Source organism: Pagrus major, chromosome 21, assembly GCF_040436345.1.
Source record: "Pagrus major chromosome 21, Pma_NU_1.0".
Lineage (NCBI taxonomy): Eukaryota > Metazoa > Chordata > Actinopteri > Spariformes > Sparidae > Pagrus > Pagrus major.
The window spans coordinates 12,828,448-12,841,650 of NC_133235.1; the positions used below are offsets into that span (position 1 = coordinate 12,828,448).

General features: G+C 40.6%; 1 protein-coding gene across 2 annotated transcripts in view; it reads left to right on the forward strand.

Annotated features, from left to right (window-relative positions):
• The window catches only part of gng12a (guanine nucleotide binding protein (G protein), gamma 12a), a 29,874-nt gene that overhangs the window by 797 nt on the left and 15,874 nt on the right, over window positions 1-13,203 (forward strand). The gene's annotated exons all lie outside the window — the stretch shown is intronic.

Sequence of the window (13,203 nt, forward strand, 5' to 3'; positions counted from 1 at the left end):
TGCAATAGGTAGTCGCTTGCAACATTTGCAGTGCAGTCCAACATGAACCAATTAGATTATGGAGCCGGTGAGATGGCTGAAGAAGTGGAGACCTCCACACAGGGGGAAGTGGCTGAGATGTTTACATGGAGCATCAACAGCTCTGTTGATGTCCCCTGGCCATTAGGAGGACAGAACACAGACCGGCCATTGATAAGGCCCACTCATTAGTACCCCATTCACCGCCATCAAAGCCTCCTCTCTCAACGCCCATCAACATGAGTGGGTCGCACCACACAAAGTGGAAGCTGCTTTCACCTCCATGACAGGGGTTTGGTGTGGTGTAACGTGCATTGAGGTTTTATTTCAAAGGAGCGGACAGCTTTATGACAGAAATCGTGTGTATGAAGTGAGAGGAAAGCACCCACTACATGAACGTCGGCTCATTGTGGGATGCATCGATATATCAGCTGAACATCGGTATCAGCCGATATTCGCCTTGTTGACTGCTGTCGGCCTGTCAGACATATAAAATGACATCCACAGATAGCAGTGGTGGGGCATCTCTTGTGTCACATCAATTTTGCTCTGACACATTCATGACCTACTGGCTCGTGACCCCCGTGCCATTATCTTCGTCAACGTCATTTATCACAAGTTTTATTGTATAAAGGTTATATTGAATGTTGATTCATAAATTTGTATGATTGAATTTGTGCTCTTTGCGTAATGAAGGGCTAATCTGACTTGCTCAAAGTGGTTTGTTTCACAAAAAACTGGAAAGCGCAGACACAAAAATACTTACAATACATCACACGCTCACTTTAGCAGTCAGGTCAACAATAGGAGAGTGCTACCACCAGTTGGCAAATCAAATTCATGAAGAGCGAAATCATTTCTTTTGACGAGAAAAGCCTTCAGTGACATTCTTTTCTTTTCTTTTCTTTTCCTGAAAAGGTCACTGGGGAAATGACAGTGTTATAACTAACTAAAGTCCGTAATAACTGACGCACCGGCGGCCCTTTCAAGGCTTTAGGAGCATTATGCTAAGTTGGCTTAGCAGTAATAATAGTGTTGGTAGCATTGACTCAATAAAGTCATGGAACGAAATCTTCATGAATGAATGATACGCTGTACCAATCACTGTAAGAAAGAGGATTAGCTTCCTGTTAACATGAAAATTGCTAGTTCCAGTTAAGTGACAGGACACGCCGGAAGTTGTACTCATAATTCGTGCAAAGGAATCATAGGAGCTAGGATTAAGGTGAACACTCTCCGGTTCTGATACAACAGCATCTACGCTTACCTGTTGAGCAGCCGTCGTTGTTATTTTTAAAGGAACAGTTTCATTCGCTGGTTGTCACATCTTAACCACACCTGTAGCTGCTGTCTTTAGCTGCCAGTAGTTCCTCAAAGGATGCTGACTGGTTCAATGTGTGTAATGTTTTCGTCCACAAGGGCATAGCTTGAAGACGAGCAAGACAGATTTGCAAGATCATATGACAACGTGACAAAAGTAAATAAAAAGCTGGATGACTTTAAAGTAACAAAATGTAATGTGATGTATGTTCCTGGCGAAAGATAGTTGATTTTTGAGAGCTACCCACCCAAAGCATCAGTATTTGACAATCTGAGACTCAATCAATAATCTTTCTGCAGGAAGTTAACTTTTTTTGCTTTAAATAGTTTAGTTATTTTTTATAATGAAGATTTCTTTGTTTCTTTGGCCCAAAATGGGAAATAAATAATTACCAAAACCAACAACAACAAAACCTAGGCCTTGGCTATCGGCCAAATGTCATTCTAAACACGAGTATCAGCCCAGAATTTGACAATCAATGCATCCCCCCTCATGACCTACATACACTGCTATAACTGGTATTAGCATGAATATATAGTCGTATGTGTTGTTTTCTTAAAATGAACATGTGACGTCCATGAACATCTGTCAGGTCTGATTATGAGTGTGTCTGATGTAATTCCTTTGAACAAACGCAAGCCCCTCTGTATTGACTCATCTTTACATTCACAAGAATTCGTCTTTTCCTTCCCCTATTTGAATGAGTAGAGCAGTCCAGTTCCTCAAACAATGTGTACTGAGATGTGTGTTGAATGTAGAGGTAAAAACATGACCTTTGACATAATTACTTTTAAACTATAACAGCTTTGGTGGCTTGGGCTGCATTTGGAGTTAAGTGTGAGTAGGTTAGCCCGGATTTCTGGCAGGATTTAACGTGACGTGTGATGCATGTAAATTGATTACTAAGAGGAGGAGGGGGCTTGGTGGTCGAGACGGGGAACAATGTCTTCCCTAATGCAAGGATTAAATAAAGTAAAAAAGGATAAGGTCAGGGAACTCCATGTACAGCCACAGAGATCGAGGAGAGGATCGATTTTAATGTCCTTCCTCTGTCTCGGTATGAGTTTAACTTGTGGAACAATGGATGAACTGTTGGGATCATGCGGGCAGAGGCACACGCAGCTGTAACCAATGCTGTAATACCTTATCGGCTAACAGGCTGCTCTGGTAGCGGCGTGCATCTCCTCTGACGCAGAATGCTGCCTGACTCGATCGGCAGCTCTGTCGGCGACTCTTTGACAAGCAGCCAGTTTGGCGCAGGAGGAAGACACAGCGGTGGCCACTCGTCAGCCAGGACCTGTTTCCTCATAGTGCTGTCTGGATTCCCCGCAACACTTTCATTGCACACATTTACTTTTTTGAGGTAGGAGTTTGTGGTGTGTGCGTGCCTGTGCGTGTTTGCTCCACTGTCTTTTGAATGATGTTACTTCTTCCTCAATGGGCCGAGTGATTCACATGTTTCATCAACATGTGAAAAACCCACACACATACACACTCACAGAACAGAATTTTAACTACATGCTAATATAAACTGATATTTCTGTCACGTATATTGATGGGTGTTGTTTGAATTCATCCAGAGCTGAAGCAATTAGTCGATTAATTACATTTGACGATTTTGAATAATCACTGTAGTAACAGTTCAGCCCGTTCTCAGTACGAATGCGTCAAATATAGCAGCCTGGTCAGTGTGATGATGTTGTAGTTACCCTCCTAGCATCAGTTACCCCTCTAAGCAGCTACTCAGCTGCTTAAAGCCGGCCAGCTCTGGAGGAGAGGGTCAGGTGTAGAGCCAGACCTTCTTGAGGAATAAACACCCAGAGTCACATTGGTTTCTGCACTGATCCAGAGCCGTTTACTGACAGAAGGAGAGCTCAGAAATTACTTTTAAACTTTTGGAAGTAAAAGTGGATTTATCTTCAGTCCTGTTTATCAACCTGACTGCAGCAGCAATCCACAGAGATGACCTCTATCGCTAGTTGTTTATGTCCTGTAATGTTGACCATTGATTGGAGAGGAGAGGGGAAAAGAATAGAGAGAATCAGAATCTCTGGCGAGTTTTGAGTTGAGTTAGAGCTCAAATGTATGGGACATGACTCCACCACATATATTCACAGACAAGTTTTTAGTCATGTTAAGTTTAGTCTTGTTCACCAACTTCCCTATCCTGGGAGTAGTGACAGACGACAAAGTAAACTTGTGGATTTCTTTTGGGTTTGAACATTGTTGGAAACATTTGGGATAATGTAAGAACACAACGAGATATACAACAAAGATCTAGTCACTTTAGACATTTTAATGCAGAATTCTTACATATTATATCTTTGAACAGTCCAAAACTGGCAACATTTTTATTTCAATCAGTATATGATCAAAGAATAAGTAAACTTGATGAAAAAGGAGGAGATATTTGAAGCAAACTTTCTTTGCTTATCTGTAGAAGATATCAATCTGTGTTTATGCCAAAAAGTTAATACCAGGACAGCCATCCCTTTCATATCTCCGCTTGTATTTGGACAGTTGAAGGCAGTCAATGATTTCGTCATGATTTCTGCACCAATATTATTTAGCTTCACCTTGGTTTATCAGGCACTGCTCAGCCAAAAACAGTCTTCCCTGTATGGTTACTACTAATACATATAACAGAACTACACACCTCTGTAGTTCAGAGAAAGATGTACTGTAGCCCTTAAAGGCTTGTGTGTGTGTGTGTGTGTGTGTGTGTGTGTGTGTGTGTGTGCTGCATTGTGTGTGTGTTGGTAGTCACAAGGCCTAGCCTGCAGTGGTTTGCTTGAATTCCACCCTACCCAGGAGCAGATGTACTGAGAGGAGTGGCGGTGACATTGTGGGTATACAGTCACACCCATGTATCGGTTTGGCAGCAGAATTACATGCTTTCATGAAATACCAAGTTACTCTATCCTTGTTTTATTGGCTCAAAATAGACCCACTCTGGAACAAATCTACTGTAAAGCAGAAACATTCCATAAGATATTGTTTTATTAATGAGAGCCGACAGGGAATGATATGTTACAGCACCAAAGTAATGATAGATGGTGATTTTTGTCACTGCTGGCTTCAGGAAGTAAGGCGCCGTTAGTGCTGATGTACTAATCAGCTCGACATCAAACTCAGATGTACGCACTCGCCAAGCCAAGCAGGAAGTGTTGTCATAGCAACCTTCGCAGATAGGTAAGAATGGTAGTGTAACAGACCTACTTTCCCCTCATTCCCGCAAATGTGTCAAGATTTTTTTTCTCTAATTTATCGTAATGGCTCTCCCTTTCTCTTTCTGCCTTTGTGCTGAGGCTGCCGGCTCAGAGGAGACAGTTGACTGACAGAAAAGGAGAAACTGGCCTCTCCACCTTTAAAGCACCTAAAATCCACGTTGGAGGAGAAACAGTGTAATGCTTTGATACCACGACTTCCTCCTTCCTCCTATACTATATAAAAGAGAAAAGCAGCAAATCCTTACATTTGAGGAGCTGGAACCAATGATTGTTGAGCATTTTTGTTTATTAATGACTGAAATGGTTATGAATTTAATCTACCAGTTATTTCGGGTCAACTCTCGTTAACTGACACCATCTCCTTCAATTGTTGATTGGCAGCTTTACTGTTGAAATTCTGCAAATTGTATAGGCTTACAATGAAGACCAATTTAAGGTGATGTGTTCACTGGCTTGTGGGAAAAAAGACAACATTTAAGCAATAACTCATGGCAGCCTATGGTATGTTGTGACTTGCCGTTGCCCACCAAGTGCTGAGGCCTGTGACAGCTTGTTAGGAGCTAACACAGAAGTCCAATATGTCTCACTAAAGGTGTAACGCAACAGGTTATGGTTGGAATGACGTAACAAATCAACTCAATAACGCCATCTTGAGTCCTTTTTGTAGTTTTTTCAGGTTAATTTCCTTTTTGTTTTAGGTTGAAGTAGTTCATTTCTTTGCTGTGGAGCAATATTGAACTGTGCACAAGCATTATACAGTATTTTACATCTCAACTGTCATACATTTTTATTATACCATAAATAGATGACATATTGAAGATCTGAATTACCTGTTTGTAATGCTGCATAAAATATCCAAAATTAACAAAAAAAGAAACTAAAAGAACTCTTTGCATTGAAGAATAATCCCTTAAAACCTACTCCATAAAACACACTGACATTTCAAGACTTTTCTGTTCAGGAGACTCAGTGTGCTGCCAGTGCTGTACACAGCTGTTCATCTTCAACTCTGATTGGACAGAGAGCAGGAAGCAGATAAGATAGGTGTGTTTAGAGTGTAAACTCTGTCCAAGGTTGAAGTTCCTCGTAGACACTGATCTGAGGCTAGATTTGCAACTGTCCCTCAAGCTGTCAAGGTTAGCAAATGAGGCAAGAAGCTGACTGCTCGTCAGCATTTATGAAGTACTTCATAGTGTAACGTTTACAGGCTGGAGGAGAGAGTGTTTTTCAGCAGATGTGTTGGTATAATTTACATTTTATTTCACTGTATGAATCGCTGAACAGAGGTCTGCAACCAGGCAAAATAAAAGATTGAAACTGAGCAGACATGAGGATAAAAGTAATTTGTAATTAACAATTTCATAATAAGGCTATCATATAGCAATCAATTATAGACCTGTCTTATGTGTCTTAGACAAACCAATTTTGTTTAAATCAATATAAAAAATCTGTGCTAATATAATTTTTCCTTAACTTATAATATGTGTGAGATATAAATATGAAATATGAAATTTCAGCATGTAAAATACTGTAGACTATTTACTATTTACTTTAAAACGTTATCCTTTGTAATATTTTCAGGTGTGTGACTGTCGTCAGCAACTTTTACGCAAAAAAGGATTACTCCATATTTTTGAAAAAAACATAACCTTGAAACCGACTGCTTTTAAAGGAACTATCTGTGATCCAAACGTAAACAAAAGTAAACAAGCAAAAATCTAAATATCATGCAACACTAGTAATGTTTGTAAACAGTTAAACAGTCCCATATTTTGAAGGCTAAAAAATCAAAAGCGAAAAATTGCCAATTTTCCAACTACCGTTAATCATCAATCAACAATTTTTAGTATCACAGTGTGACGTTTGTGTGTGTTAGTGTTCATATGGGCTATGGACAGAGTGGAGAGTGATGTGTTAATGAGTAAGAATGATGGGGAGAAAATGTTATATATAGATGAGTGGTGACAACGGAAAGTCTATTTTGAGGTCAAATGTCATCCTCAAACTGTCACATGCAGGATTGTCCCTTTGTCATCCACCTGCTGTTCAGCTTTAGCTTGTCACTGGGGAGAGAGGAGGGAGGCACCTGCTGCTAACCAGGACTTTTACAGGAAAGATGTTTCTCTGCCTGTTGCCTTTCAGTCCTAAGAATTCAAAACAGGTATTTTTTTTGGCAACTTGAATGTCCAAAGAGTGATCAGCAGGACACATCTCTTTCTTTGTAGTTTGTGGTGGAAATACCACTGGAGTCGATGATGTTTGGAGTGATGTCTGTCAGCCATCTGTAGAAAGTAGAAACAAATTAATTGTTTCTCTCACAGACAGGTGTTAAGGTGCATTTTGTTGGTTCTGCTTTGAGAGTTGTGTGTGTGTGTTTTATTTGAATTGAAATCAGCCCCTCGAGTAGTGGTGAGGAACCTCCGTTGCTCTCTGTAGTTCCCTTTTATATTTGGGACAGCCAGAGAAAAAACACTTCAGGTTCAGGATACTTTGAGTCTTGAAGGTAATTAACAAGGTAATTATAATCCACAATTCTACAGTACCTGCTTACTGCCACATGGTGGTGCACTCTGACTGCATCCTACTTCCCTCTAGTTGCTGGCTGCTTTAAAAGGGTTCAGTGGTCCCACTCTTAACAAAGGCAAAAGAAGGTGCTTCAGTGTGCTTTCAGCTATGCGTTTAAATCTAAATTAAATGTTTACATTAGTTTCAGTGCCCACATGATGCTGAGCTGTGTCACCCATTCTCCCCCTAATGACAATTGACCCCTTTATCTGTCTCTCGCTTGTAAACACACACTCTCCCTCTCCCTTTCCCACGCACACACTCACACTCATTCACCATCTGTCACCTTGGCACAGCCAGGTGGTTCAATCATATTGGAAGCCTTTATTAAACGTATCCTTCGCACTTAGTCATTTCTGTTTATTCTCATGAGATATAACGTGTGTGTGTGTGTGTGTGTGAGAGAGTGTGTGTGGAAGGTCTTTTCCTGCGCGCGTGCATGTGTATGTGTGTTGCACCTGTGACGTGAGTCAATTTTCAGTTATCTGTCCTGTCAGACACCGTTGTAGATCAAGTTACTGTCTAGATTATTTACTGGAAGGACTCTATAGTAACCAACAACAAGAAGTGTCATTAACACACAGGGCAGTCAGGTCTAGGTTCACCTGTAGTTACAGTACTTACAGTGATGCTGCTGATATTAGTATGCTTTTATTTTAATTTTAAATTATTATCTTTTTTACAACACACAAAAAACAAGCAAATAGACAGAACAGCGTAGAATAAAATAAAAAAAACAAAACAGCTCACAGAAATAGTGCACGTATGCACATCAATCGGTTTGACATTACTATGTGATTTAACCATTTTTAAAGCAAGGAGGGGAAACTAATCTCCACTCACAGGATAACCATGTTTGCCATGAACATACCAAACATGAGGGCTTGTTGTAATAATAAGCTATTTTAACATTTCAGATTTTTAAAGTGCTTTTTAGAGACAAGGAATTAAAATACAATCCGACAAAACCCCAGTACGTAAATAAAGCCAAAAACACTTCATTTCTGATTAAACAACTATTAAAGCTATTGTAAATGGATGGAGACATGGCAGTGGTATGATTCTGGCTAAAAATATCTTTGCCCTATTTAATCGTATTATACAGATAGCACATGATGTCTTGGTTGACAGACAGAAACTTTTAATTTCTTGGAAATAATGAAGTTTCTCAAAATGATTTTTAGTTTTCTTCTAAATGTGATATAATGCATCTTGTTTGTATAAGTTTCTCCATGCATACATTTCAGATAAAATGAAACCTCATTTCTATGAAAGGCTTTGCTCTATTTAACAAATATTGAAAAAGTTACACATGTGATTTCCCAGTATTTCCAAGGTTTTTGTCCCCTTTCCTGTACAGTCAGATTTGTAAGAATGTAATGTCTGGTTGGACTGAACAACGTGCTTTGAAGCACTCCCACTCACAGGAAGACACACCTTCTAGTGAAGACACAAACTCTGCTCGCTTAAGGTATTTCCTCACACATTTCATAAGGCTACATAGCCCAAATATGGTCATATCCTGTCAGAGGGGAAGAAATCCAGCCGGCATAAACTCGCTTCCTGTCAGACAGGTATGGAAGAATAGGAATGGATATGACTTCCTGTAAATGTGTTAACAAGTGAACAACTGAAAACATCCACGTTGGCAGTGTGCTGTGTTTGTGCCAGCTTTGCAACTGGAGGAAAGTTTAAGATGCAGCAGAAGCATGCATCTCATCTTAAAGGCCTCACTGACAAATGAATCATTCATAACGCTTATAGTGGAATCAGCGAGTGTGTGTTTGTGTGTGAGCAGGCTGCAGAAACAGTGTCACTTTGATGGATTCTTTCATTTCTTTAGCGCCCTTTATGAGTCTGTGGGGAAGTTTGCTGGCAGCCCAAACAAAGGCCAGTGTGTGCGTCCTCATGAGGCCTGGTCGGGGCTCTGGAGAGGCGCTCGACACCTGTGGGATGGGGGTCCACATCAACAAGTGTCTGCGCTCACACCCCTTTTTTTGTCGCCTTTAAGTCCCCGGACCCCAAAGTTTTTGTCCGACGCCACACTCAGTTTCTTTATCTGAAATTAGCAGAAACAGGTGTCGGAGAGATGCACAATTCACGGCCTGTCTCCTTGTCCACAGTCTCAGTGTCTGAAATCAGGTGCCTCATTCACACTTGGTCAAATGGACTCATGTTTAAAGAGCTCCAAGGCTTTGTATGACTTTGATTTATAGAGTCGTTTTCTCTGTTCAGGAGCACACTGGAACAAGGACTCACATGTTGTCCACGAATGGTTCTTGTACAGTGGCTCCTTGTGCAGTTACCTCTCTGAACTGTAACAAACAGTTATCTGATTATGTGAATTTTTTTTCCTCAGCAGGAGGAGCAATCAGCTTCAGAATCTGCAATTCAGACATTTCATACTGGCGCCGTTTGGAAAAAATGATTACATCTCTGTGCATACACGCCTATATGTCGAGGCTTTACTACAGTGGAGTTTTGTTTGAGATTTTCTGCTTTCTGTATATTATCCTCTAATGACTTCTTGTGCGGAGGCTACAGACATAAAGCAGTTTTAAGTGTCCACAGTCCCTTGTATTCATGAGACAGGTGGACCCTGTGACCTCGGTGTTGACCTACTTGTGCTGAGATATGAACAGAGCACGAAGAGAGGAAGTAAAGGGAGACAAGGGGAGGATGAGGAGGAGGCTAACATCATTTTTGAAGGGGTTCGTGGTGGGCTGTAGAGGAAGTGGCCTCAATGTGACCCACAGTGTGAGCCTCTTCCTCCTCCCGACAGGTCTTTGAAACTGTTAGATGAACGGAGTCGCAGCGGTTGGAGGGAGGAGTAGTCATTCATGTGGCTCCTGATTAATTGTAACGCAGACCCCTTTGTGTGTGTGTGTGTGTGTGAGTGCGTGTGTGTGTCGGGGTTGGGGGTCTGTAAGTCAATCTGGCTTTGTGAAAGTCAATGCGAGAGTCTGTCTGCCTCCAGTCTTGATGTATTTGAACTAATAATTTCAACTTTCATGCCTTGCTGTCTTAAATGTCTCTTGTAACCATAATGAATCTACTTAATTTACCTGACTTTGCTTTAGTTTGATTGGTTTTGATCGGTGCTCTCTCAGAAATACACCAGATGACCTTAACATTTTTAAATGATTCAAGATGATTCTGGAAATTTCAGTTTATGTCCACTTTCCTTCTCTGCATCCCGTTTCTTTTAATCTGCAGATGTTTATAAAAACAAAACCAAAAGTACTTTTGACTGTCAGTAACCTGACTGGCAATTCTGTGGCCTGTTGTCACACTGAATGTCACATCATGCAATATGCTGAGTGACATCAGGGTTGTTTCCTCTCCTTTTTTCATGGGATTTTATGCAGTGATGACATTCTGTCATGCATTTGTTCATTCTCGCACAGACATTACACATGAAGTTCAGTTTACTTGTCACAGTGAGTGCTACACAGCATGTGAAACAGTTGTAAAGTGTCATCAGGTTGTCTTTGCTTTGGCTCAACACTGGTCCACAGAGGATGAAGCTGAATGATTTTGATGGTTCTCTGACTTTTGCCAGAGCGCCATCAGCTCATCAAAGTTTTCACTTATCCTGAGAAATATCTCAAAACATGTTTTATCCTGATTGGTCCAAATTTGTACAGACATTCATGGTTATCAGACGATGAACCCTAATGACTCTGGTGATCTTCTGACTTGCCCTCTAGTCCTACCATGAGGGTCACATTTGTAGTTTTGAGTAAAACATATCGACAACTAATGGATGAACTGCCATGAAATGTAGTCCAGACATCCATATCAAGTACGACCATCAGGTCAAAATAGAATTTTCAGAACTTAAATACTTACAACCAATGCAAATCTAATGACGTTCCCTTTATCCGCAGCTGTGCTTTGTGTTCTGTGCTAATTAGCAAATGTTAGCATGCTGAAATGCTAAAGTAAGAAGGTGAACATGGCAAACCCGAAAATGAGCAAGTCAACAGTGTCGTGGTTATCTTTTTCTGCCCCTTACGACCCTAACTAGAAACTAAAAGTCAGGATGTTTCTGCCTCTGGTGCTTCAAGTTCAACCATTTTTTAAAATTCTTTCTACTGACTTTATAAAGGTCTAACACCAAGTTGCTAGGGTACTCCTTGAAGTTGATATTTTATGGACCACTATGCATAAAAACAAATATAAATGACTCAATGAATGTATTAGTACCTGCAAATCCATCCTTTCGAATCTCACAATTGTGAGGTGGGATTTTCCACATAGGACAATACAATGAATGCTTGAAAGTTTTAACAATAACAGGAAAGTCATTTAATTAGGCTTCTTGTTCTCCTGTTCTGAGTCTCATTCTTTCTGGTGTTGGCCTTTTGTCCTGACCTCATCCCTCTTCCTGCTCAGCACTGATCGAGGCCTTCAACTCAGTCATAAAGCTTTGTCATAAACCCTTCATAAAACCAGTCACCTGGCCTCGGAAACTGTAGCACAGTAAACGCTTGCTGAGTTTATTGTGATAATGTTGTCATGCCTTGATAATCAGTTTGGAAAATTGTGGATATTAACTCTAATGATACTCAACTGTTTGCACCCATGTCATGAATTTGCGTTGATCATCATGACTGTAGAATTTTTCTAACTATAACTCGAGGAATCAGGCATCAGCACTTCTCACTTTCCACGATAGACATTTTCCAACATCTTGTTCCTGTTTTTTGAGCGTGTGTGTACTCATGTGGCCCTCCTCATGCAACTTGCCTCAGTGGTCACGTGTGGTAATCTCATGCCTGTCATTCCTGTCCTTGTTTGTTCTGAAGTGTCCCTTATGCTTGGAGGTAATGTAGATCATTGGGTCCTGAACTATACCCAGTCAGTTGTGTTGATAAAGACACTGACATCATGTGACTTATCATCAATCACTCCTAAAATTATCAGTCTCAGGCTCAAGGAAGGCTCAGGTGTTTAAGAGTTTCTTCTCAGCTTCATGTGGCATGTTCAAGACAGTAGAAAATAACAAATTATGACAATTAAGAGGCTCTAGATTACTACCAACCAGCTACAGAGGAGTCTTGGCGTATAATATTGCACCTGTTTTAAACTAAATTTAAGGTGTTGTAGATTTCACCTCTCTCAAACTCTGCATTGCGATCCTAGTCTCTTATCTAGGTTTGGTTCAGAGATGACACACGAGTAAGAGAAACCGCTCAGACACAGGAGTGAAAAATGAAACCTACACTCTCCCAGCCGGCCTTTTGAACTCTGACCTGCGAGGACTAAAGTCAGCAGTTTGCAGACAAGTAAATTTCACCCTCAGAGCGACACAGTAGAGTAAGCATGGCTTCTCAAATATCCCCACATTTAACGAGGCAGTGCCAAAACATTGACCGTCTCCTGCAACATGAGCGCTCTGAAATGTGGATGCAGTTTCAGTCATGCTCTCTTTGTAGTTATAAGTGGTTGCTGTTGTTGCACAAACATCTGACATAGTGTCGAGCTCTAAAACATATAAAAACCATGTTTAAGCTCGACAGTAATGGTTGCCAGGTCGCCACTGGCAACCAATTCTTGGGGTTTGGTTCACATCAGTGGCAACCACATTTTAACAGATAGAAACATAGATAGACAGCCAACTGCAAAATATGCAATCCAAAATAAATAATGACTTAATATTTGTTGCATTATTGATATTTAAAAATTAATGCTGCAGACAGAGATGCACTTGACAACACTGTGTTACTTGCATGTGCAATGCACAAACCATGCTCACATGCACCGACACATTTACAAACATTCAGCTACGTTCATTACTTCACATACAAGGTTTTATAAGGCTGTACTGAGAGAGCTGCATTCTACCTGAGCTGATAGCAGGTGAGCAGGTAGTGTCAGTTTATTTACGACAAACGATTATTGTCATTATCGATTAATTTGGCAATTTCTTTTCTCAATTCATTGAAACAGTAGTCAGGTCTATGAAATTTCAGAAAATAAGGCCCACCACAGTTTCCCAGAGCCCAAAGTGAAAGCTTCAGATTGCTTGTTGTTTCCAGTCAACACCTTATAAACCTAAAGATG